General features: G+C 45.1%; 1 protein-coding gene across 13 annotated transcripts in view; it reads left to right on the top strand.

Moving 5' to 3' along the window:
- Positions 1-24,523, top strand: part of TSHZ2 (teashirt zinc finger homeobox 2) — a 1,034,366-nt gene that overhangs the window by 101,825 nt on the left and 908,018 nt on the right. Inside the window, exon 2 of one of the 13 annotated variants that reach the window (XM_085002583.1) lies at positions 11,642-11,842. The exons of 8 other annotated variants lie outside the window; for them this stretch is intronic. The gene's annotated coding sequence lies outside the window, so the exon portion shown is untranslated. Of the gene's footprint in view, positions 1-7,821; positions 8,003-11,641; positions 11,843-24,523 lie in introns of those variants that run through there. 4 more of the 13 variants (XM_085002601.1, XM_085002596.1, XM_085002587.1 and 1 more) reach the window with 4 other exon arrangements.

Raw genomic sequence — 24,523 nt, forward strand, 5'->3', positions numbered from 1 at the left:
GCTTCAGCAATAATTTATCCACAGAGCTCAAGGAGTTGTCATGTTCTCCTGACAGTGAGCTGCAGCACTTTATCAGCCGGCCTGTAAATCAGGCGTGTGTGGGTGCGGATGCCAGCACTGTTTGATCTCTCTCAGACACGGTAATAATCTGCTTTTGTCTGATGGATTCCTTCACATCACCACGCACGTTGCAACAGGGCGTGGAGTGCCCTCTGTTTATCTCCACTGGTCATCTGCGGGAGGCCAACAGGGCAGAAAATGCTCTGTGCGCCGAGATGGAAGAGGTTTTGGAATTAGGGCCTTTCCATCATATCCCTGAGCTGGTTTCGTTCAATAAATCAATGATAGCAGAATTGAATGCACCATAAATACCTCAAACCATATCTCTTACAAGAATGTAAGAGTAATTCATAGAAACAGGAAAGGTAACTTTGCGGGAAAGAATTACGACCCCGACAAGCCACAGACATTCCGGGCTTTTTACTGGCTGTGTTCACATCTCACCCTTTGAACTTTGGGGGAAGGAGAATACACTGCCGGCTGGTGTTTGCTTCTGGAACGCGCAGGGGGTAAAACTGAGTAAAACTGATCCTGTGGAGACTTATCACTGCTTTTCGATCTGAAAACGCGTTTGTTTTTTTTTTTTCTTGATTTTTCTTGGCTCCCGTTATACTCGGTCCCTCCCTATCCAGGGACGCATGACGTCCTCCCGATGGGGCAAATCTGGCTCTGCCAGGTAATGGGTTACGAGTCCCTCCGCTGCCATCCCTCCCCCCACCCCACGCCAGGCCCTCTCGTGTGAGTTTTGCCAATCTTCCTGAAGCTTCACAAGTCTCCCTGCCCAGAAAGCCCCGATCGCCGTTTTCTGGGCTCCTAGTTGCTGAAAGATTATCTGGGGCGTATTTAGGCATCCCTGGCCCCCAGAGTTGGGCTGACGTCCACGAGCCGAGGACTGCCGTGGGCATGGCAGCAGCCTGCTCTTCCGAGTCCCGGGAGCAGCTCCAGACCCCCACGCCTGTCTTCCTCGAAAGCAGGGGTCAAGCCGGCGGGTAGCTGTGATGGACTCAATCCCATGGGAGAGGCGGGTTTGGCTGTAGCGCCCCCTTCTCGGGTGGCGGCAAAGTGAAATTACATAAAGAGGCCTTTCAGCTCAGAAATGAAGGTAGCTCTGGAAAAAAAAGACAGCTTGAGTTGGCTGTTTTCGTGCAGTCAGACGCACACACACAGTTGTTCTTATTTTCATCATGGGAGTCAATACTATTAATAATTATTTATTCTAAATGCATATCAGAAGCAGTGGTTCTAACGTAGCGGTTAGAGTAGGGGTGGGCAAACCCCAGCCTGTGGGCCAAATCCAGCCCATCACCTGTTTTCTGTCAAAGTTTTCTCGGAACACGGCCACATCCATTTATTTCCATATTGTCTGTGACTGCTCTCTGCTGCCACAGCAGAGTTGAGGAGCTGTGGCAGAGACCATATGGAACACTGAGAATATTTACTATGTGATGGCCCTTTACAGAAAACATTTGCAAACCCCTGGTTAGAGGGTTTTTCCTGGTGCCAGATTGCCTGTTCCTATCTTGACTTTACCATTTACCAGCTGAGTGATGTTGCACAAGTTACGCAACCGCTCTGCTCCTTGGCTTCCCCGTTTCAAAGGGGGATTATAATGCTATTTATCTTATCAAGTTGGTGGTGGTCTGATGAGCTCCTTATCTATAACAAGCAGGTAACACTGTCCTTCTGAATGGCTTGTGACCTGTATCCTTGTGCCCACCTTCAGCAGGTGCACCCGACCCTCACCTGGAGTAAGTGTCTGTGCCATAGCCATGCATTGACTTGTATGAATTTATGGGAGTGGACATGTGCAGCCCAGAACTTTTGAGAAAGAGCAGGGCAGAGTTATCGCCTTATCAAACAAGGTAGCTTTTACAAGAACTTCAAAACATGTTCCCAGAGTTAGAAGATTTATTCTAAGGTTTGCACAAAATTGAATTATTCTGGTCGTTCAGATTGGAAGGATGGTGGCCTCAGTGGTGTTCCAGGATGATCTACAACACATTTGAGAGTGCATGTGCATTCTTCACAACTTTAAGAGGACTTAGATGCAGTTTAAACAAATCAAAGGTTAAATCACCTATGTGAACCCTGAGCTCCCAAAGACCACATCTTGAAAACCACTCTGTCCATTCTCCCAGCAGACTTTTCCTGTAAAGGGCCAGAGGGTGGTATATCTTTCAGCCTTGCATCTACTCACCTCTGTCATGGTAGCATGAGAGCAGCCCTAGGTCATAGGTGCACAAATGAGCAAAGTGGTGTTCCGATAAAACTTTATTTATAAAAACAAGTGGTGGGCCATGGGCCCAGGGTTTGGCAATCTTGCTCTACTATCTCTGTGTTAATAAAGCTCATATTTAGCCATATGGAAATTAATGTATTCATCTTAATAAGGCTCTTATGTGTAGGTATGTTGATAGCTTCATCACACATCTTTACCAGTGAGGAAGTTGAGGAACAAGGGAATTAAGTACTTTGGCCGAGGTCATGCTGCTAATAAGTGATAGAAACAGGTCTTCACCTCAGCCCGTCTGCCTTGGGTCAGTACATTTAGCCACTATTCTATGCTGCCTCCTTTAGTCTCAGTGCAAATAATGGTATTCTTTATAAGAAAGTCATTCCAGCCTTTCAATTTCTGTCATGTACCTATAAAGACAACCTTATAAAAATAATATTTGTTGATCATTAACCAAAAAAGAGAATGCTTGGTCTTTATGGATGCCAGTGGTTTGGGGTTGCTTCCTGGTCATATAACCAGTGAAGAGCCAGAAGATTCTGCACTCAGAAGGGGAAATCACGCTTGAGGTTTAATGCTTTTGGTCACCATCTTCAAATCCTTAATCTTATCTTTAAATTTGTGCTTTGTAAGTCCGACAGGACTTACTTCATAACTTACTTCAGTTATGTCAGGGACTTGGAGCTTTGGCTCCCACTAGTTCCTGCCTTCTGCTATCTGTTTGCCTTCCTGGGTGGGTTCTGGCAGCCCACTTCCAGGCACTGCCCAATGATGGTAGGGGCCTCGACCTGGGGGACTCACCCCACCAGCATCCCCATCTCAAGGGAGCACAACATTAAAACACAAATTAGATGGGAATTCCCATTGAGGCTCAGCGGCTTAAGAAACTGACTAGGAACCATGAGGATGCAGGTTCGATCCCTGGTCTCTTTCAGTGGGATCTGGTGTTGCCATGAGCTGTGGTGTAGGTTGCAGAGGTGGCTTGGATCCCACATTGCGGAGGCTGTGGTGAAGGCCTGCAGCTGTAGCTCTGATTTGACCCCTAGCCTGGGAACTTGCATATGCTGCAGGCACAGCCCTAAAAAGAAAAAAAAAAGCCCACAAATAAGAAAACACCATGATCGATGGAAAGAAGGACTGTGCAAGAAAGCAAGAGATGGTTTCCTTTTTTGTGTGGGAGCCCCACCTTTTCGTTTTGCACTGGGCCTCAGACATCATGTAGCTGGTCCTCTAGGGGTCTCAACAGAACCATCACTGGGCCCCCACCCAGGCCTGCTGAGTCAGAATCTTCATTTTTACAAGAGCCTCAGGTGATTCCTTGAGATGCACAGCCCCAAAGATGGCTTCCTCATGTGATTCCGAGGCTCAGCCAGCTCTGAGATCCGCTGCGCTGGTGTATGCTTCCCAGCCTCACCTGGTGATCGTAATCACTTGGGGCACGTTTTGAAAAGCAGGGTCCATCCCCCCCCCCTGCCCCGTCCCCCCCGCCCCTGGCTCCATCCTATTTTCTGAGACTCCAGAGGAGGGCTCTGAGAATATGTATTTTTAACAAGCACTCCAGATGACCCTTCTTACCCCGCAAGTTTGGAGAACACTTTATAAATGACACTAAGACCTAGAAGCATCCCAAACACCTAACTTGTATCCATATCTGTCACTCACCTGCAGGCCCTGGCTTAACCTCGCTTATAATTTATAAGCATTTTAACTAGAGCTGCTTCATCTCAAGCATCTGTATGTTTGCAGGTAGCAGTTAAGAGCCATTTTGGTGGATTACAATGAAAAGGCAAGTGTGTGTGTTGGGGAGGCCTGGCATCATAAAGATATCAAGATAAAGCAAGACAGCCAGGCCCCTGGGGGTTACTTTGGGCAACGTCTGTTGACATTGGAAAGATCAAGAGGAAGACAAAGAGCAGTGCTTTTATCCAGCAGTTGTGTGTGCACTGGACCTTCTCAAAACCCTTGGGCCATTGTGTGATGGTGGCCAGAGGGTCCACAGAATATTAGATGACATCAGGGATGAACCAAGAATGGCAGGACCTCGTCCTGTACAAAATCACAGGGCATCTGGATCTGGGATACAGGCGGGTGGCTGCCACTGTACCCCCAAAGCAGACAAAAAGTCTGGAAAGCAGCTGAGTCCTACAAGGAAGCTGCTCTTTTTGGTGGGAGGTGCAGTGGGCGGCCACCCTCACCCCCCCCACCCAACCCTGCAAAGTTAGGCTAAAATAGCTAGAACTTTTCTGTCCCAAGCACAGACTGTGCACGGAAGCATTAAAGAAGGGGCTGCAGATTCCAAAGCTTCCAGGGGCCACGACAGGACAGCTGGTGACAGGTCCCCTCTCAAGGGGATGAGCCCTCAATTCAAGCCAGTCGTTGCCACGTGGGAATGTGGGCTCAGCATTTCTTGGGATTCTGGTTTTTTGTTTTTGTTTTTGAGAGAAGCCTGAAACCTGGATTTTCATATTTTTAAAATAATGGCTATGATTTTTCAATTTAAGAAAAGTCCCAGGGTCCTCACTTGTGAGCTGGGGACAGAATGTAGTATGAATAGCTCTAGCTTTACCTGCCCTGAGCTCCCTGTCCCCTTTAGTTCATGACAAACCCGTTTTCTCTTGGAACTGCTCTCCTCTCCACTCCTGGGGTTCGGCTGGGACCGACCCGGCCCCCATCCCAGGGAACCAGGAACCTCGTGGATTAGATCATCGACTTCTCCCTGGGCAGCGTGATGTGTTTACATCATGTGTGCTCAGTCCTGAACGAGCAGGTGTCCCATTTCCCCCCATCTGCAGGGACTGGTTCAGGGATGTGTGTGCAGGAGCCTTGTCTGGTCCAGTGGGATGCAGTTCTAGAACTTTTATCCCAGTGTTGGGAAGAAGAGAGATCTGATCTTTCTACAGAACCTGAAGTGGGTGGACCATATACAACCCAAGCACTGCTGGGAGGCACCAGGTGGACAGAACGTGGCGGCGGGGCGGGGTGGGGGACGGGGACGGTGGGGGAGCTAGTGTTGAGGAGACGGAGCTGCGAGATGGACAGAGTCTCATGCTCTTGCTGGAGCGTCCCCATCCATCCCTGCCCGAGGCCAGCCGCATGAGGGACCTTTCAGTTTTGTTAGCCAGTCGTTTTCATCTCTTTGGACGTCATTTTGGAAGCCTTTCTTTTTTTTCTAGTAAGCCAGTTTAAACGGAAGTCAAGTCCCTTGAATATGAAGAAAATTGACAGTCGTTGGAATAGTTCTTCCACTTTGGGGTTGGGGATTGTTGGGAAGATTAAATCAGATAATCCAGGTGCAGTCCTCAGCCTGATGCTGAGCTGGTAAGTGCCTGATGAACGCTAGCTACTCTAGTTCTTATTGGGAAGAGAAAATGGAGACTCGGGTTATTTTTTCAGGATTGAAACTGACCTGAAAAGGGCTTATGGTGACACCAGGGAGACCTACGATTGTAGAACTCCGCTGTCAGCTTGTATGCCTGTCACATCGGTGGGGACCTGTTTGCCTGAAGTTGTACCAGAGGGGACCAACACGGGGCCGGATGCAGCCCCTTCCTGAGGCTGCTGGGGAAGGTGAGAAGAAGTCTCAGGAAAGAGCACGGATTCTGGAGCCACAGACGCCTCGTTCCAAATCCTCTGTCCACCACTCCGGAGATTCACACCTGTGCCTCTGTTTCCTGTTCTATAAAATGGAGATAAAGTTGATACATGCACCACGCGAAAGGCGTGAGGCCGTGTGACAGAAAGCCCAGTAAGCACTCAACGTATGGAAACTAATTTCCTGTCATATGATTCCATATCCTGTGTCCTGTCTAATGATGTCATATTATAAACTCCTAGATTGCAGACTCTGTTGTGATGGAAATCGTACTTGCTGTTGATGGTTTTATGTCTAGACCCTGGCCCAGTACTTGGTGTGGAGTAAAATATGACTGAACTTTGTCCTATGAGGTGTTTTTTCTTTATCAAATCTGTTTTGACTTAATTACCACGAATCACCTCCTGAAGGGACACCCTGAATTCCACCTGGTCCCCTTTGATCCACTCTCTATGAATTCATTTTTTTTTTTTTTCAGCACCTGTGGCATATGGAAGTTCCCAGGCTAGGGGTCGAAAGTCGAATCGGAGCTGTAGCTGCCCTATGCCACAGCCACAGCAGTGTCAGCTCTGAACCACATCTGTGACCTACTCCACAGCTCATGGCAACGCTGGATTCTTAACTCACCGATTGAGGTCAGGATCAAACCTGCATCCTCATGGATATAGTTGGGTTCTCCTGAGCCACAGTGGGAACACCCACTACAAATTCATTTTTTGACACAGTCATTGAGTAGCCATTGGCAGTCAGCACTTGGGGGGCAAGGGCGTGAAAGCAGCGCACAAGCCAGACAAGGACCACCCCTTGTAAAACAAAAGAACTGATTTGGAGCAGAAATGTGAATAGAGTGAGGGGGTGAATGAAGCCGCATGGCTGTCTGGGGGAGAGGAGGGGACAGCACATGCAAAGGCCCTGGTTTGTTCAAGGAGCAGTCGGGCTGGTTTAACTGAGTGTAGTGAGTGTAGCTGGAGAGATGGGATCAGAAAACTAAGCCAGGACCAGCTGACCTGGGTTCTTCACGTGTTAGAAATGTCTTTTGAAATCTTCCTTTTGGTTTTCTTATCACTAATCATCAAGACTCCCTGACTCCCAGTTGCTTTCTGAGTAACGTGACTTGAATTTGGAACTTCTCTGCAGCTTCTACTAGTCCATTTCTCTTTGCTTCAGCACTGCTGCTTTTTGGAGTCTTAAAAAAAAAAAAAAAATCCATCTCCTCGCCGTGCCAGGGCCTTTGCATGTGCCATGCTCCCCAACATCCCTTTCCTTCCCTTGACCATCTAACACCTGCTTATCTGATAACCCCCTCAAGGGAGCCTTCCTTGAACCCCACATTAGATGGGGTCACGTTCTGCTGGGACCCATTCTCAAGGCTTTTGTTCTCCTTTGAAGCACCCCTTACATCTGCAGATAGCTCACATTTTGAGTACTTGATTTCATGCTTAGCCCCTGGTTTGTAAGCTTCCAAGAGTGAGCTTTGTGTGTCATTTACTCACCAGGGTCCTCAGCTCTTAGGAAAGAGCTAACAAATAGCACTCAAGAGATACTCGTGTATTAATGAAGGGAAGGGTGTTCTGGGGCAAGCCATGCACCCACCTTCACTTACCTGCATCCACTCTCACTCTGCTGTCCACACGGACGCAGACAACATACTGGCGGTGCGGGTTGGGGGTTTAAAAAAAAGGGTTTAAAAATTCAGAGGCAGGGGAATGGCTTCAGGCAGACCGGTTGGAGGGCAGAAGGGAGCGTTTCAGAGAGTTTCCTGGGGGGATAAGCTTAGAGACAGATGGGAATTAGCCAACCTGTGATGCGGGGCTCAGATGAGGCTGGATCTCTTGGGTCAAGAGTGAGATGGAGTTAACAGTTTCTGATATTAAGCACAGAAAGAGTCAAAATGATGAAAGAAAAGAGACACTCTTGTCCCAAGAGATGCAGTTCCATTGCCAAGAGCAGAGATACAGAAGCTGTGAGCAAGTCTGAGCGGATGGTCCAGGGGTTGCTTTGGGTGGTATCATTGCTGTGTTTTCTAACCTGTTCCAAGCCCTCCTTGTGGAAGAACTGACCTTTCAGTTTACATCTGAGTGATACTGGCTGCGACTGACGTTTCTTATAATGAGAGGGTGAGTAGAAAAAGAATGTCTTAAACCCTTCCTATCATGTTTAATGAGAGAGAAGTTTTTCTCTTCCACTTCTTAATGAAATGCTTCAAAAGTGACTTCTAAATCAGGAAGGGGGAGCCGATCATGTCTTGATCTGTGATTCTGCCTCCCCTGAGCTGGGATGAGCCGAAGGGATTGCAACATGACAAGGAAGAAGTTTCTGAGATCACCCCTGGGCATATTTGTCCTCGCTCTTCCCGCTGAAACCAAGGCCTCTCCCCTCCCTCCGCTTGCAGTATTTGCATTCTTTCCCCGGCCCCCGATGCTCCGTGCTGGTTACATCACTGCATGGCTGTCATCCTCTGTCTGTCTTTGGGGCAGTGGCAGAGCGAGGTTTACAGAGAAATATGTCTGGAAGGCTCGCATGCTAAATGGTCCAAGGAGACATAAGTATTTTTAGATGATCCAAAATCACAGGCTGTTTGACCTTCCGGACACGTGGTCACTGTTTTCATCGAAAATCGAACCATCATGGGAACATCCAGTGCTTAAAATATTCCCTTTTTTTCATGCAAGATCATCTGAAGTACTATTTTGAACCCCCCAAACCCCTCATTCTTCTTTGGATTTTGTTAAAGTCAGAACAAAGGGTTTTGTTTTTTTTATTTATTCCTTTCCTCTTTCCTCTGGGTCTGTTCCCGATTAACCTCATAGGCACTTCATAAATCTTGCATCTGGGTAATATAACACTGTACAGTGCTTTGTAACCAGAACGTTTTGTTTTTTGAGTGAATCTGGCACTGAATCTTGGAAAGTGGCAGGTCTGGGGAAGGTAGAAAGCTGCTGAGCCCTGCCTGGGCCATGCCTGCAGGGACACTCTGAGGGCTTTCTGGAGCATCGCTAGTGGTGCAGAGGGGCTTCAAAGTCACGTAGACTTAGCTCCAACTCCAACTTCTTGCTTTTTCTAAATTTGCTGTGTCTTGTGAAAGAAAAGTGACCTTTTTAGTTCTGTTCTGTACCCCTTCCCTCTATCAGATACTAAGAAATTTAATTGAAGATGGAAGTTTGGTGGGTAGTATGCAATCGATATTTGATTTTACCTGGGAATGTGGAGGATGTGCTTATACTAGGTCTAACCTGCTTTGTCCTAAAAGGAACATGAGGTAATACTTACACACAAAAAGTCGTAAACAAAATGAAATAAGAGAAGTGCATATAGAAATTTAGAATCGGGAAGAATAGAAAACCTGTCGAAAAGAATTCAGTAAGCCTATCACCAAGCTCAACTAAAATTAATTTTGAAATTTGGCTCTGGGAGTTCCTGTTGTGGTGCAGTGGAAGCAAATCCAACTAGTAGCCATGAGGATGCGGGTTTGATCCCTGGCCCCACTCAGTGGGTGAAAGGATCCAGCGTTGCCATGAACTGTGATGTAGGTCGCAGATGCGGCTCGGATCCCGCGTTAATGTGGCTGTGGTATAGGCCAGCAGATTTAGCTCTGATTCGACCACTAGCCTGGGAACCTCCATATGCCGTGGATGTGGCCCTAAAAAGCAAAAAGCAAAAAAAAAAAAAAGTCTCTGAGCTTCCTGGTGGCCAAAGATAAATGTGTGTGGGTGGCATAATTGGTTTCATAATTGTCATTACCAACAAAATCTGAAGTGTTGCCAATCCTTAACAAGACAATTTATAAACCTGAATCTGGAAAGGCTTCTGACGCAGGAATATGGAGGGATAGATGAATTAAGTAACAAATAGGATGGTGAGTTTCAGGAGATAGTACCTTGTAGCATCATTCAAGGAAAACCAAGAACATAAAAGTCACCAAAGCAATTCAGTGAGGGGTTTCCATGGCCCAAGAAGAAGGCCTACAGGTAAGAGGAAATAATCAGGAGAATCTGCTGTGTAGCATGGTTACATAGAGAGAGGACTGTCATGTCACCTTTTTTTTTTTTTTTTTTTTTTTTTTTTAATAGGGCTGCACCTGCGGCATATGGAGGTTCCCAGGCTAGGGGTTGAATCAGAGCTACAGCTGCCGGCCTACACCACAGCCATAGCAACACCGGATCTGAGCTATGTCTGCAACCTACATAACAGCGCACAGCAACACCAGATGCTTAACGCACTGAGCGAAGCCAGGCATTGAACCTGCGTCCTCATGGATACTGGTCAGATTCGTTTCTTCTGAGCCATGGCAGGAACTCCTGTCAAGTCACTTTTATAGAGATTGTCTCTTGTGTTGACCAGCAAGGAGCATAAACACTGTCTGTCTAGACTGGGGAATATGTGGATGGACTGAGAATGCTGAGCTCCCTGTGGTTCACAGGGACATATTTGACTTCTCGTGTAGATTGATGGCGTGGTGGACGGGCACTGCTTAATTTCAGTCATGTTATGGGGGTTTCTCAGCCAGAGTGTTGCATGTCTGGCTCTGATTGAGACGAGGCCTTTCAAGTAGGGCCGAGAGCTTTTAATATACCTTGGACAGAATATTAAACACCTTGTCACACCTCAATCTTCTTAATCATTACTAATGACGATAATAAAAATAATGACAATATTCAAGGCAGAGATGAACAAAGACAAGGCAGTGAGTCGTTGAGTTGAGGAAGGTGTCATAGAAGGAGAGCCCAGGCTGGAGCTGTGGGCCTGATGTGTAACCCAGGAATTCTCTCTCTTTTATTTGTACATGTTTTTTGTTTTTTATTAGAGTATAGTTGATTTACAGTGTTGTGTCAATTTCTGCTGTACAGCATAGTAACCCAGTCATACATTCTTTTTCTTTTTTTTTGTCTTTGTGTCTTTTAGGGCCGCACTGGCGGTATATGAGGTTCCCTGGGCTAGGAGTCGAATCAGAGTGTAGTCGCCAGCTTATGCCAGGATCTGAGCTGCGTCTGTGAACTACATCACAGTTCACGGCAACGCCAGATCCTTAACCCACTGAGCGAGGCCAGGGATCGAACCCACAACCTCCTGGTTCCTGGTCGGGTTTGTTAACCACTGAGCCACGACGGGAACTCCACATTCTTTTTCTTATACCATCTTCCATCATGTTCTACCCTGAGAGATTGGGCATAGTTCCCTTTGCTGAACAACAGGACCCCATTGCTATCCATTCCAACGGTAATAGTTAGGCAGTTGTTTTTTTTAATGTCTTCAGATTTTCCTGATTTGCAAGCAAGGCTATTATAATGATTCTCAAAGTGCCATCCCCTGATTGGCAGTATCAACATTAACTTTACCTGGGATCTAATTAAAAATGCTGGTTCTTGGGCCCCATTCCAGACCTTTGAGTCAGAAACCTGGGATGGTGTGTTTTTCAGCAAGAGCTCCAGGTGGTTCTGATGTATGCTAAGCTTTGAGAACCACTGGCGGCTGGACTAGGTCTCTTTCCTTGTGTGTGGCAGTTTGGAATAAAAAGGACTCCCATTCCCCATCCCTGTTTGTCATCACACCTTTTGCAGACTCCTCCCATTTGGGCACAGAATTCATTTCTTCAGTCCTTGAATATTTGCTACCATTGCGACTTGCTTTGGCCAATAGAATGTGGCAGAAGTGACAGGTGTTCTTTCCAAACCTCTCTCTCTGTTTCTCTCCCTCTCTATCTCCCTTTCTCTCTCCTCTCTCAATTTCTCACATCCCTGCCACGACAATGACACAAGCCTGGGCTGACCAGCCAGAGAATGAAAATCCACACGGAAGAGAGCTGGGTCGTTCTGACAGAGGCTGTCCTCGATCCTCCATCAGCCAGTCCCCAGCCAACCTGCTAGGTGACCAGGATGCACATGCCAGCTTGGAAGACCCACAAAGCCAACCTTTAGGCTTATGAGCTAAAACACCTGGGAATTGCTTTAAGCCACCAGGTTTGTGTGTTTTTTTGTTGTTGTTGTGGTTATACAGGGTCATCATGGAACTAGTGGTAGAGGTGGAAGGTCTATAAACCTGCAGTTCTCAATGTTCTCACCTTCATCTCGGGTCAGCCATCCCCACATCACAGATGGCAGGTGGGAAAGCAAAGTACCTTTAATTTTCTGTGTCTATGTTTATTTCTTCTTCTGAGCCCCCGTTCCATCAGGAGGTGGGAAATTAGTGATTTAATTCTTGGTCAGTTCCAGTGATGTAGGTCAGTGACCCACATGGCCGGTTCACCTGCTCTGGGGGCCACATCTGTACCATCCCTGACCATGCAGAGAGAAAAACTGTTCTGGGTACCCCTGGCATGAACAGTCCTGGGAGCTTCCTCTGGTCCATCTGCCTTTTGGGGACTTTCCTAACCAGCTCTACTCCACTGCCCTCGCAGCAACTGCATTGAGAGTTTCTGCGCAAAGCTTGCTGCCTCTTTAAGTTTTGCCTGGGGAGCAAAGCCTGGCGTCCTCTCTTTTTGGATCCCTAGGAATTCTCTGGGGTTTCTGTTGTTTCCATTTGGGGGCTGTTCTGGGATATGTATGTATGGGTAAGTGGGCCTAGGATTTGGGGACCCTTCTAGGGACAGTTCCATCAGCATCTAAAGCTATTTGCTTTGGCTCCCCCCCACCAACCTCTAAGTGGATGGGAAAAACTTGCTCAACCTCATCATGTGTTCCTTTATGACTTAAATTTTGTTTCTTTTTCCCCTGGACTCTGGCTTTGAAGCTCAAAACCCAAGAGCCAGACGCCTTTGTCCTTCGGATCCTTATGATCAAGCTTGCCGGGGACAAGACATGTCAAGCTCTATTTTGAAGAGCCATGAGTTGGGAATAAATTGCTAGAAATTAAACATACCTATCAAAATTCTTACCCCCTGCATTAGAACGCAGAAGTTTGCCTCACAGGATTTCTTCTCACAAATAGGATTGTGTGTTCCACCTTAAACGAATTCAGCTTTTATGGTGAGAGCTCAACAGCTTTGGCTTATAAGGTAATCTCAGGGAGGCTGCCATTGTGGTTCAGCGGTAACAAGCCCGACTAGTATCCATAAAGATGTGGTTTCAATCCCTGGCCCCAATCAGTGGGTTAAGGATCTGGTGTTGCCATGAGCTCTTGTGTAGTGGTGTAGGTTGCAGAAAAGGCTCAGATCTCGAGTTGCTGTGGCTGTGGTATAGGCTGGCAGGTGTCGCTCTGATTTGACCCCTAGCCGGGAAACTTCCATATGCTGAAAGTGTGGCCCTAAAAAGCAAAATAAATAAATAAACAAATAAACAAAGAGACAAGCTCAAGGTCCAGAAAGTAGGAGAAAGCTGTTTGATTTTAGTTGACCATTGGGAAAGTTAAAGTTGTCCTTCCGGATGCAGCGTTTGAAATACAGAGCAAGAAATGGGAGAATTTCAGTATATGAGCAGCACTGATGTTACATAAACATCATGAATACTCCCAAGCAAAGCAAGAACATTCTGAGTGCAGAAATGAATTTGTGATTGATATAAAGAAGGATGAATAGAGAATGATCTATAGCAGTTGTCTGAAACCTCATAAAGGTGCATCTAAATACTGATCTCCCCCAGTTTCATTAGTTGTGCATCACTCTGTGAAGAATGCGTGTCCAAGTTAAACATGAGGGCCTAGGAGTTATTGTCAATAAATTTAAAAAAAAGTTTAATTCTCTAGGATAGGTTTCTCCTTAGGATTGTTTAGGTCTAATATGTTGAGATTAGGGTGTTTAGCATCCAGGATCTCAGAGTCCCTCATGAATCTCTGCTTTCCATTGACATTTGGTTCTTCATGGCACCTTGATCTCTCCCAGTTTTTTCTTCTTTGTTGTTGTTGTTCTTTTGGTCCTATTCTTGTTTTCTTCTCCCTCAAGAAGGAACTGAAACCAAAGCAAGGCAAAATATATTTGAAAAATAAAGAGTGGAGTGGAGACCAATATTCAGAGAGGAAGACCACAGAGGCTAATAATTATTTAAGTTTGCAACAGGTGGCCCGTGGCCAGCCACCGCTGTGACAGTGGTTCTCAACAGGGGGTGGCTTTGCCTTCGAGGGGGCACTTGGAAATGTCTGAAGACATTTGGATCATCACAGTTGGGAGGGGGGAGGGTCAGCCCCCCATAATACAGAATTATCCAGACCAAAATGCCAATATTCCTGAGGTTGAGAAATCCTAAGTTATAAGCATGTTTGTTTTGATCCTCTCAAGTTGTTTTTAACTTAAAATTTTTTTTTTTTTAAATTTGAATGAACTGCCAACATTTTACATAAGAAGCAGGAAATCAAGACTTAAAAAGAAAGTCAGCAGAAGGACCTGGCAACACTGAGTCCGTGTCCCCCATGGCTGAGTGGAAGCCACACTCTTTAGAGAGGGCACGTGCCCTACAGTCTCCCATTTCTGATCATAGGACACAAACTCACTCCATTTATTTGTTGCGTTCCTGGGCCTTGTACAAAATTGGTTTTTCTGCCTTAGTCCTATGGCTGGCAAACTATGACCCTCAAGCCAAATGTGGCACCACCTGTTTTTGTAAATAAAGTTTTATTGGAACACAGTCATGCCCACTCATGAGCATATTTTCCTTGGCTCCTTTTGTGTTACTTTGAGTAGCTGTGACAGAGACCACATGGCCTGCAGAGCAGAAAATATTTACATTCTGGTCCTTTACAGAAGTTTGCTGACCTTTGACCTAGTCTGTTCAGTTTGTTTATTGTTAGTGTTATTCTTGAACTCAGCCTTCCTGTCTGCATAATTGTCATTAGTCCAGACAGGAAGTGACAATGTGTTTAATCGCATAAACTAAGATAAAGTTTGATAGGGACCAGGGCTCAGTCGATAATTTCATATATTGACCCTTGTAATAAAACGGTCAGGATTCTTAACTGAAGAATGGGTAGAATTAGTAACACGGGCTAGAGTAAAATTCCTGCTAATAGTTCTTTACTGTTGTAGGTGAATGACACTTTACTTCCAACATGATTGGCTTAACATGCGGCCTTGTGTTTTATAAACAAGATGTCCCCTGCTTTGTGGTCTTAGACAGTCTTAGAAGAAAGGAGAAATGGGTTTCTTTGTGTATTCAATTTATTGCTAACCATCACATAATAAAAACATTTAAACTATGCCTTGTTCATTTATTCATTAGCTTAGGGTAGGAGTCAGCAAACATTTTCTGTAAAGGGCCAGGTAGTAAATATTTTTGGTTTTGAGGGTGAGGTGGTCTCTGCTGGCATATAATGAAAGCAGCTGTAGGCAGTAAGTAAATGACTGTTTGTGGCTGTGTTCAAATAAAACTTTATTTATAAAAACGGGCAGGGAGGCAGATTTGGCCCTAGGCTCTATTTGGGATCCCTGGTCTAGTGACAGCTGGGTCATTATTGGGGTGGGGGTAGCACAGCTACCTAATGATAGAATCTCTTTTTCATCCTCATTTTAAATTTCCAAATACTTAGTCTTTGTTCTTTCCTCCAGTGGCTCAGGGACCTATAAGCTGAAAGAGCAGCTCCAGTGAGATGGACAGTAAAGTCTCTTTTGGATTATGTGCTAGTCTGTAGAAAGGGAGTTTTCCACCCAAATTCACGTGGGGTGGGGGTGTCGAGAAAAGCACCTACTTGCTCCTGAATCACGATGAGGTAGCATTTCCTGTAAGAAATGGAAGAGCTGGTGTCTGCTCACAGCTGAGGAGCAGAGCTGGCCATCGGCTTGCTGTTCTGCCCCCTCGTGTCCCCACCTCCTTCGCTGCATGGTCCCTGGAGGCTCTTTAGACCTGGCCTGGTTGCTCCAGGACGTGGATCCCATGAAACCAGGATAGATGATAGCTGACCCCAAGGGGATTATCTTTTACCAGGGGCTTTTGCAGTCTTTTCTATGGTTTAGTTCCTTCTGAAATCATATTTGTTCTTTATCAAAATTTGGCAACTACTGAAAAGGATAAATAAATTTTGATAACCTAGCATTTATTGTCCCGTTTACTCAGCCTCCTGTGCAGATCCTTGTAAACGTGTGTGTGTGTGTGTGTGTGTGTGTGTGTGTGTGTGTTTACATACGGCACATACACAGTTGGATGATCCTCATGCCAAAGCTTTGTGGTAGCTAATTTTAGGCAGAAATAAGTGACTTGCCCCAAGTGTATATTGGAGTCAGAATTCAAGCATGGCGTTGTCTGATTCCAAAACCCATGTTTGATTTTTTTTCAGGGCACCACCCTATCTTTCAGAAGAAAGAAAAAATACTCACCTGGAGTTTCCCTCCGGGAAATCTGCTGTTAACCTTTTGTGGCATTTCCCCTCCTCAGTGTTATCTTTTTTCCCATTTTTTTCTTTAGCCATGCCCACAGGCCAAACCCGAGCCACAGCAGTGACAATACTGAGTCTTTAACTGCTAGGCCACCAGGGAACTCCTTTTCCTTCTATTTTAAAGCATAATTGAGATCATGTTGCAAATATAAATTTATTTTCTTGTTTTTTTCCTCCTTATATCATTACTTCTTAAGTATCATTTGAAAACCTCTTTCTCAGTACTTTTTTAATGGTGCACACTTTTTTTTTTTTAATTTGGTGTACTGGAATTTTTTTAACCAACTCCTCTTTGTTGGAACATTAGAGTTATTGCTAGTTTTTCACTGTTTTGAATAAAGAGGTGTGGACATCTTTAAGTGTGAGACATTTTCCCCTCCAAAACTGCAAAAATCTGAAGAGTTATCGAGAAACCTGGCAGTGCCATCCCGTGAAAGGGATAAGGGGTGAGACAAGCAAGACCCTTGCTTTGGATGCAACATTTATTTTAGTGCAATTTAGAAAAAAAAAATCTCAACTAAGGCCAGAAATTCAAATCCATGATGAACAAAAATATCGATGTTTTAAATAAAGGCAGGCTTGGTGTTGATTTGTTTTTCCCCCGGAGGCTCCAGGATGGCCCAGCATGGCGGTGTGATTGATCCAGTCCAAGCTTTGAGGAGACATAATGTGTGTGGAAGGAGATACTCAGAACCACCTTTATTATTATTTTTTTTTTATGATTATGTCCTGTGGGAGGCTCTCTGTTTGGTGTTTTCCCCTGAGAGGTGGTGCAGTGTGATGGGTTTAAACACAGGGGCTGAATGAAGACTGCCTGGCTTCAGCTCCCAGCTGTGCACTTACTGCAGGAAATACTTTTGCTCTCTGAACCTCACTTTCCTGATGTCCTCCACGGAGATGAGAATAATTTTTCATGCCTCCCAATTGCTGGGAGAACTTCGTGAGCTACCCATGGGCCCCTTCCAGCAGCCAGTGCTTGGCTCGTAATGAAAACTCAGATGTATGTTCCTCTGCAGCCAAGATGTGCGCCTGTGCTCCCCAGCTGAAGGCGGCCTGCAACCTTGCTTGTTTCCTTCTACAGCGCTTTGTAAAATTTTTTAAAAAGTTAGTTGCCAGCATTCTAAAATCACTAGATTTTATATTTTACTCGTTTCCTACAAAAATCAGAAGATCTGGAAACCCTGCCTTCCTTAGTGGTAATATTTGGTCAAATTTGCCAAGCAGCAGATCTCTTTGGACAGAATGAATTCTCTGCAGTTCACCCCAGACCAACCATGGTTGTCAGGTTTTGCAAATAAAAATACAGGCTATCCAGTTACATTTGAATTTCAGGTAACAGAATTTTTTTTTTTTTAGTATAAGGATGTGCCATTAACATTTGGGACATACTGATCCCAAAAAAACCACGTTTTTACTTTTTCTAAAATTATGGGACATACTTTCACTAAAAATTATTTGTTACATGAGATTCAGATTGAAACCGGGGTGGCCTGTATTTTATCTGACAACCATCCTGCCACCGTTCCCTTCCCCTTCCACTGCCAGTGCACTTGCTAACGACCCCTGCTTGACCTCTGTGGGCATCAGCGTGGATGACCCCAGGATTTGAAGTAAAATCCCAAGCATCCTTGTATGTGGTCACGGGCGTGCAGTTTTCACTTCATGTGAAAGTTCATGCTTAATTAACGTCTTCAAGTTTTAGGGCCTTCCCATGCCTACATGCATGAAACCAGTGCGAGGAATGAAATCATTGAGCACCATCTCAGCACTGTTGACAGGTAAGTTCTCTGAGCAAGTGCGTCTGTGCATGAGTGAAGTCAGATGAACCTGGAGCCCCCTGTGGGCTTTCTTTTTCTCGGTCCTGTTGGAGTGCTTTCCGATAGAGAGTCAAGTCTGATAACATCCCCACGGAAACAGCAGCCAGTTTTTAGGGCCAGGACATGAAGGGTGGTGATGTTTTCCTTATATCAGGTTGAGAGACCCTGCCAAGGAGGGCAGGAGCTTTGCAGGCTTATGCCTCTGCTTGATGAAAGGGAGAAGTAGCTATCTCTAACAAGACCGCCGTGTGCACACGCTGAAGGTTCTCTTTCTGGCTTCTAGCAGTGGAAACACGTGAGCCTTAGCAGGAGCGGATGAGAGATTAGCTGGAACAGGGCTTCTCATCCTCAGCACTGTTAACGCTTGGGGTTATGGCTGTGTCTTTGTGGAGCGAGTCTGTCCTGTACATTGTAGGATGCTTAGCAGCATCCCTGACCACCACCTACTAGATGCCAGTAGCACGTTCCTCCAAAACTATGACAGCCAAAACTTGTCTACACATTGCTAAATGTCTCCTGAGAGGCAGATTCACTCCAAGTTGAGAACCACAGTACTAGAAGCATCACATGAGGATGAATCAGGGCACAGAAGCCATAGGGCCAGGCTCTAGCTTTGAAGGGAGAGTCAGGTGTTAAGGTCATAGTGGGGGCTGCGGGGGGATGCCTAGGGCTACAGAGTTCAGGTCCTGCCTGAGCTGCTCCAATTCAGTGACAAACGTTGTTGGCCAAATTAAACTCCTCTGTGGGCAGACTTTGGATGAAGAGAATCCAGTTTGCAGTTTTGGAAATGGGAAAATGAGCTTTGTCATTATTTGGTTTATGGTACTAATGAATACGTGTTTCACTTCTGCTTGCGCCTGACACTGGAAGGATCAGGTCACCTCCTACTTTTTGGATGCTTCTCTCCTCTACGCCTCTCCACTCCCTGACCCCTCAAGTGCCCCATCGACCGCTGCTGCTCAACCAGGGCAGTTTTGCACATCCTTCTCTGGGGAACATTCAGCAATGTCTGGGGCCGTTTCTGGTTGTCAAAACCAGGGAGGGGATGTGACTGGCACCTAGTGGGGAGATACCAGAGATGCTAAATCCATAGTGTGCAGGACAGCCCCCCTCCACCAAGAATTTCCTGGCCCCAGGTGTTCACAGTGCCGAGGCAGAGAAAGCTGGCTAACAGTAGGTATGCACGTATGTGTTCACCTAAGCAGTGCAGGAGAGCTTTTCCTCTACACCCCAGGCACCTGGGGATAATTGGACATGTCTTGAATCCGTTCCTGGGAAATTGTCAGCGTAGGGACTCTATGAAAGGACTTTGCCTTTTCTTTGATTTTGCACTTGTGAAACAGCAAGACTAGCAGTTCTGTAAAGATAAAGGTTCTTAGGTAACCTTTTCCTCCTTTCTTTGGGGGTCTGGATATTTCACAGAGGTTCCCCTCGGTCTCAGATTCCTACCTGATGCAAATCTCTGCTGAGCCACCATCAGCTGAAGAGTTTCTCTTAACCTATGGAGGACACAGAGTGAAGAAGCTTAACAGGAAGAGAGGACAAAGGTTAGAAAAATAGGCCAACTCAATTTCAATATACAACGCTACATCACCTCAGCATCATTATCAAAACACTGTTTCCACTCTTCCCTGTGGTCGTAAACATGGAACAGCCTTTTATAACCCATGTTTGAGTCAAGTCGCTGGTGCAACCCCCCCCACCCCGTTTTACCGTCTGTTCCTTTTGAAATATGGTCTGGCTCCATCTTTCCTCCTGCTCCTCTCCGTCTCCCTTTCTTTTGTGTGTGTGCCTGTGACCACAATTGTAGTTTCAGTAAATAAAACGGCTGCTTGATAACGTGGAACGGCCCAGCGCTTAACTCTGCCCTTGGAGATCCTTTACATCAAACCAGCGATCAAAAAGTGGTGCAGATAAAATTTGTCATCAGGGATTTCCTACAAAAGAATTACAGTGGAGAAATGGCCTGATCGATACTATGGATTTTCACTGCAGGGGCTGGTGGTCCAATTGCCGTGAGACACTCATACAGATAAAAGGGCATGGCTGCCACTCCGTCACAGACTGCTGACTCAGCAAAAGCTTGTCAGGTATTTATAGGCCGGAGTGATACAGAATTATCACCTTGCAGTGCCCGGCGCATGTTCCTTCTGAGATTGCCTTCCTTTATGGGATTGCTAAATGCAGGTGAATGGAAAAATGATGGCTAACAGCTGTCAAAATGCAACAGAATGAAGTACTTAAATCTTTTTTTATCCATTAAAAGGGTAACAACCGTACATATATCAAGGCACAGACATTGTAATGATATTTGGGGGGCTGGTAAATGGGGGCGGGGGGAATAAACAATGTATGTTCTGATCAGGACAGTGGAGGAACTAGACATGGGGCCAGGGCAGGTCTTCCCCATAGCCTTATAATTACTTTAATGGTTGAACATGAGCTAATAGAAGGAAAACAAAAATACAAAATCGCTTTTGTATCCTCATCTTTGGGAGACCTGCTTTCCCCTTAGGTTGGCATTTTGAAGGCATTGAGCTATTCCCCAAAACATGTAACCAGGCTCGCTGCATCCTGAGCTTGGGGAAGTTTATGTATGTCAGGCTAATTGAAACATGCGAATTGGTGATAATTTATTTGTAAGATTCTCCAGCTGTGAGGTCTGAGGTCCGGTGAGAACTTTCTCCTATGTTGTTTCCAAACTCCACGCTCCAGCTGAATTTCAGACTTCAAAGGTGGAGGAGAAAGCTTATATTTTCTCTCTCACACAAGGAGATTATTCCTGAAGGCGAAGTTCAATGAACCAGGCATCCCAGCTCTGGCGTTCCTTAGCCATGACTTACAAAAAGTAAGGGATTGCCCTAATTTCCAATTAATATTTCCTTAAGGAACCTCTTTGGAAAAATCTTAGCAATTTATCTAAACCATCCATACCATCTTATTATTTATTTTTATTTTTATTAAGTGAGAATCAACTTCCAGAAAGATTTGAAACACCACTTAGGGCTGCTCTGTAGAATCTTGGCTCGTTTGAAAAGAAGCCACGTTGTTTCTTACGCTCTCTCTTCCCTAATGCATTTTGGGGTAAATTTTCAGTGCGCCATTTGGGGGGAAGCTTGAACATTAAAAGAAGACTGTTTTCCTTATTCTCTTCAATATTTAAAAAGTATTGCAAAGCAGTGAGGAAATGAACAAAATATATAGACCACCGTCAATAACAAGGCCGGTTGACAGTAATGAATTCGCCGTTTCTTCAACACCTCTGGTGAGGTGGGCCTTGTGCAGGATGTTGAAGAAACTGAGGGAGTGAAAGAGGCTTTCCAGGAAGGAGCTTATGGAAAGGAGGGCCAGGGAAAATAATCCCTGAACCGATAGTTTGTGCCAGGCAGTTGGCCTGTGTCGTAATGAAACAGCAAACAGTTACAGAATGCTGGGCAGAGCCCTACATGTAATATGGACTCCTGTGATCCTTGCAACTGCTCTATGAGGTAGTTTCATTATCATCCCAGCTTTGCAGACGAGGAAACGAGTGCAACGCAGAGGCTGAGTGATTTTCTCAAGGTCATTTGGTGAGGAAGGAGAGGAGCCAGATCATGATACAGGATGTCTGCCTCAAGATTCAGGCTTCTAAGGGCAGACTCATACAACCTCTCACAGTTTGGAAACGTTCTCCTTTTATCCTTAAAGTAGTCCCATGAAGGAGGTGTTCCTGCTGGACGAATAGGAAAAGCACAGCTCAAAAAGGTGGAAGGCTTTGCCCAGCCAGTCAGTTGCAGAGCTGCGATCTGAGCCCAGGCAGGCCTAGTAAAATGCTCGTTTACTCAGAGCATTTTCGCTGGACCTACCAAGCAACCAAGCAAGGCTCTGCAGCTCCTAAACTCCAAAGACAAAATTCAGGAAAGTGCAGGCCATAACGTGCAGTCCAGGGAGAAGAATTTAATTTCAGGAAGCCTGCCACTGCCTGGCAGGAACATTAACGAGACTACTGTACCCAGATTGTCCCTGGCCAGCATCGGGTAGAACTCAAAAGCTGTAACCCGCACCTTCCGGAACTGTCCGCAGGGAAATCATCTCGGTGCCTGTTTGAACTGCCTTTACACTGGTAGAAATCATTGCTGCTATCATCACAGGATTGTTGTATGGAAGTTTACTGTCACCGGCAATAAACAGAGAGAAAGGAGGGGGAATAAGAAAACAAAAGGGAAAAATAGAAGCAAAAAATGCACCAGAGTGAAAAAAAAAAAAAATCCATAAACGAGTTGTTTTTTGTCTCTCTAGTTGCTCTGCTGTGCACAAAGGAAATAGACGGAATAAAATCACATCTCAGGAACACCAACATAAATTCCCCCTTGCTTTGACAAGTACGTAATTTTCTTCAGAGATGCTCTTCACGTCTGGAGAGTTATGAGGCAATTTCATTCCCATCTGACAAATTTACAAAGAAACATTAGAGAAAAGGGATTAGGAAAGCGAGAAATCTTTATAGACTTTTTCCTCGGGCTGTATTTCCCTTCCATCTTTTGGTTCTTCCTTGAGGATTGTGCATGAGTGACTCACACACTGTGGACCCCATAACAGAGACACTTAGGAGAGAAGTAAAATGTGCAATGTGCTTTTTCAATCAACTAATTGTATTTACATTATTGGTGGTGGGCGGGAGGCAGGACTGGGGGAGGGTGAGAAGAGCGTTATTGACAAACATTTAGATGAAGTCTCTAAGGTATGGATGCAAAGCGGTATTTGTAAAATTAGACTTTTTGAAAGAAATGTGAGGGTGGGGGTGGAGAAGGGAGGAGGGAGTAGAGAGAGAAAGCGAAAGAGGAATGAGGGAGAGCGAGAGATGGAGAGAGCATACTGAGTGGTCCAGGAGGGCTTATCATGGAGATATTCATTCCAGGATGAAAACCAGTAAAGGACTCATAGTAGCAAAGTATGCATTTTCCCCCCTTGTGGCATTATAGGTTCTAGGAAGAACTTGCAGTTTGGGGTCTTAAAAAATCTCCATGGCTAATTTCTTCGTGTAGCTTTTAGAGGGACTGACTGTCCAGTTTGCCCAGGACTGTCCTGGCTACAGGACTGAAAGTCTCACATCCTGGGAATTCTCCCGTCCTGTGTAATTTGGGATATGTGGTCACCTTACAGCTGATGGTGGTGATTCCCACATAAGTTACTCGAGTTTTTGTCTGTTGTTAATTCTCTTAAGAACTCGCAACCTGGCATTGTTCACGTTTTGGCCCTGTTACCATGCAGAGCTGGAGTGTATACACACAGACACGCACTTACATACATACAGGTAAGTGTTTTGATCGTTTTGAGATACTGGTAAGAACCTTCAATTAAGGTCACTGTGAGGGCTTAGAATTTTGATGGAGAAATCATAATACTCAGAAGTTCAGGAAAAGTATTCCTTTCCTGGAGTTGAGATTAAACATAATAGAATGCAGGTGCTGTCAGATACAGAGCCCAGATGACAAATGTTTTATAACTGGGACTTAGGGAATGAAGGAAAGTAAGAGATACAGAGCTTCCAAGGCCTTCGCTGAGAGCCGCAAAGCGCTGGTAATACTGTGTCTATAATTTGGCAGGAGAAAAGTGAGATATTTGTGTGCGTATTAGTGTTGTATATTTTTCAGAGAGTCCAACTGGATTTATGGCTGCCTTGTTTATAATTCACTGGCCTTATCAAAAGAGTGAAATGCAACCTCATCTGTGTAATTAATTTAATTAACTTCAGCTTTCTGTTCTTCAAGTTTTCCCACGGAGGTCACCAGTCAAGTCATTTGCATTTCTGAAAATTCTATTTTTGGCAACATGTATTAATTTTCTTCTTTAAAGCCACACGAAAATCTTTATTATTTACCTTCGCAAGAAGAGGTGATTTTTATTGGAATGGAATGTTCAAAACCTTTAGAGTGGGGAAAAAACCTTTTTCTTTCGCCTGAAAAATCCATAGAAGTCTTGTATTTGGGGACTTAAGCATAATATCCCAAACCCAAATGTGGAAGTTTAATGTGGATTTGATCTCTCTTGAAGCTCTTACAGTCCAGCTCTCCTTTTGGTCTGTTTGCTAAACATAAAACATGGGAATTCTTTGAACTGCAAGTAATTCTTTTTTTTTTTTTTTTCCCCAAACTTCGAGAAACAATGATAAGGGATGCTTGTATGTATAAAGTTTTGGTCCAGGAGAATACGGAAGTTGTGAGGTATCTGAACTGCCTGACCTCTGTAAAACCTGCCGCATACTAAATGGGGGCTGGTTTACCCTGATATAACTGATGGAACGTGCATATGGCTTTTCGCTCACAAGCAAGCTTAAGTACAGTGTTGCCAAGAAATGAGATTGATCGTGATGAGAGATATAAAAATTTAAACTATCCCCTGGTGGGGAAAATTTTTTCTTTTTATTTCTGCATTTGAATCTTTTAAATACTGTAACTTTTGGGGGAAAGTTATTGAGACATAAAAGGAATATTTGAACTGCTTTGGAGTTTATGATAACCACTGTATAATACATTATCTTGAAAGCCT

Source organism: Sus scrofa, chromosome 17 (assembly GCF_054392235.1).
Source record: "Sus scrofa isolate SSC_HxYL_T2T_F1_AM1 chromosome 17, Sscrofa_HxYL_maternal_Yorkshire_Landrace_v2.0, whole genome shotgun sequence".
In the NCBI taxonomy this organism is placed as follows: domain Eukaryota; kingdom Metazoa; phylum Chordata; class Mammalia; order Artiodactyla; family Suidae; genus Sus; species Sus scrofa.